We start from the raw sequence: 2,796 nt of genomic DNA, 5'->3' as shown, positions 1-2,796 counted from the left end.
TATTGTGTAACCTGCTCAAATGAGGCTGCTAGTGGTTTAAATAAACAATCCCCCAAAACCCAAGATTAATTCCTATGACTAATCAAAATAAGCTCTTTTAATGAAATAAATAAGTCCATGACTTTCAAAAACAATAGGCCCAAGTTGTGTCTTCCATAGCATATCACATGGATGAAAACTAGATCTTCTTCTTAGTCCACCTTGGGGCTGATCAACTTGTAGCGTCATTTGAGAAGGGTAGACAATATTGAATTTTCATTGTGAGTTGAGTTTACTCTTCTTGTTCTTGATTAAACTTTGAACTTATCAAAGGTAAATCACAACCTTTATGACGTTCCTCCTTGTAATCTGTGTTCTTGAGATGGGTTCTTCAACGGGTCTAGATTTTAATATAATCTAGGTTCTTGAAACAAGTTCTCAACGGGTCTAGGTTCTCCATCCATTGACTTGATTTGGCTTTCTTGGGTTTTTTTTTTCCAATATTGTTCTTGGGTCTCAAAGCGAGTCGATTGGGGTTCACATCATTTGGTATTCAGAGCAAGGTTTCCAATCAGGTCTGATTCTATCTTTTATTTATTGCATCTTTAATTCTAGGACTTCATTATTCTAGGGTTCCTAAAAAAAAAAAAGGCATGGAAACTCCTTATTCTTAGGATTGCCGAATTTCATTGTTCTAGTGTTTGGGTTGGTTGAAATCTCTTGTTCTAGGAGCTGTTGTATATCACTTATTCTAGGGTTTTATCAATTGCTTATTCTTTTGGTTGTGATCAAATCAGTTGGTGTGAAAAGAATAGAAAAGAAAGGAAAAGAAAAGAAAAGAAAAGAAAAGAAAAAGAAAATTAAAAAAAAAAAAGAGTATAGAGGGAAAAAAAAAATTGGATTGAGCCTTATCATCAAATGAGTTGAATACATATCATTATAGTTGGCATCTTGTCTTGTGATTACTCTTTCCCTCATATCATTTCTTTGAGTTTCATGTCATTTTATTCTTTTTGTGTTTCTATTGTTCTTGTTTCTTGGACCTAATTTCTAGTTGGGATAAAATAAGGTTGTATTGTCTTGATTGATTTCAATTAGTTCTTAAAGAACTTGAGTGGGAAAACTCTCAAGGTAAAGGTAAGAGAGTGTGAGATCATTATCGAGAAAAAACCAATTAAGAGTGAAATACGAGTGAAGTGTCATTATTCGAGCGTAAACACGTAAGGGTGTGTGTGAGGTTTTTACCACTAACATTCATTTTGTGCAATACATTATGATGTCTCATAATAGTGACTCAACATAGAAAGGGGTGGCAGACACTTCATTCTTTGTGTTGCAATCCATGCAACAATAGTTTGAGCGGTTAAACACGATGTTAAGGGAAGTGAGGGATATAGGATGGATCAACAAGATGAAGTAATTAGAAATTTGCATGGTGGGAGAAATAGGAGGAGACGTGAACCTAGAAGAGAGAACATGAGTATGAAGATGAAGGAGATGGTGAGGATGAGGAAGACTGATGAGTGTGCGAAAGTGCACTCTAAATACCCTATTATTGGACTAAAATGCTAAAATGTGAATAGAAATCATAGGAATTAATGTGTATTCTTAAATTGAGTTTCTATTTACATTCGAATACTCCTAAGCAGTCTTTTATGTTTAATTTTAGAGTTTATAAAAGAGAAAGTCAAGCCCAGTCAAATTCCAAGGAGGACATACATGGGGTTTGAGAGAAATTTGGAAGAAAAGAAAAAGAAAAAAAAATCACAAAATGAAACCACAAGAAGTCCAATTCCGAAATTCGGTAGGAGACAGTCTAGGCATACTTTAGTCTTTTGACTGTATCCTTTTACTCACATATTGGATTGATACAATTCTTGATGAATTAGAAAGCTATCTTAAAGGGATATAATTTTGTCTCTAATAAGGATTTCCCAATTCGAACTCCTGAAGGGCGTACATGGCTGCCAAGATAAGTCCTAAAATTTAGGTGTGATACACCGTTTTTACGTGTATTTTCACTGAAGGAGTTGTTTTTAATTTAATTAATATATTAGATCTTTTATTTTAAATTATTTTATTTTAATTGGTTTTATTTTATTTGATGTGGTGTTTAATTTATTTTAGTCGTTTTATGTTTTTAAAATCGTTTTCGTCGGGTCAGTTTTTGAACTCCGGAGGTGAAGACTGGACCTCATTTTCTTTCTCCATCTTTTCTTTTCTCTTTTTCTTTTTCCCTTTTTCTTTTTTTCTTTTTCCTTTTCTTCTTTTCTTCTTTCTTTCTTTTCTTTTCTTCTTCTTCTTTTTCCCTCCCGTGCGCTGCAGCTCTCCCTTCTCCCTCCTGTCGCCATCCAGATCTCCACCCCGACCCATCGCCGTCCGGCCGGCCTGGCTGACACAGCCACCACCGTTCAAATCCCCTCCGGCCGGCACACCACCCCACCGAAAATCACCCCCATCCGTGCTGCCGATCACCCCCTACAGCCCATCTAAGCCGCACGGCTTTTTGCCATTTTCAGCGCCGTCGCTCCACCTCCGGCCACTACCTCTTCACAACTTCATCCCCTACCTCTTGCCATCCTAACCCACCCATTTTCGTCCCCGATCCGTTGCCGGAGCAGCTCCCACGAGCTCAACTCCGATTTGACCTTTTTCCGCTTCCACCGCCGTTTCCACCGCCACCCACGGCCAAAGCTCACTTCCATTAGCTTCATAAACATCCTTAGGCCATTCCCTATCAATTTCGTGTCTTGGTTTGTCCTCGTTCGAAAGTGGGTAATTTATTACCCATGGCCACAGTGTAAAATACACTGTTCC

The sequence above is a fragment of the Carya illinoinensis genome, chromosome 2 (assembly GCF_018687715.1).
Source record: "Carya illinoinensis cultivar Pawnee chromosome 2, C.illinoinensisPawnee_v1, whole genome shotgun sequence".
In the NCBI taxonomy this organism is placed as follows: domain Eukaryota; kingdom Viridiplantae; phylum Streptophyta; class Magnoliopsida; order Fagales; family Juglandaceae; genus Carya; species Carya illinoinensis.
This window is presented reverse-complemented; position numbering follows the sequence as displayed.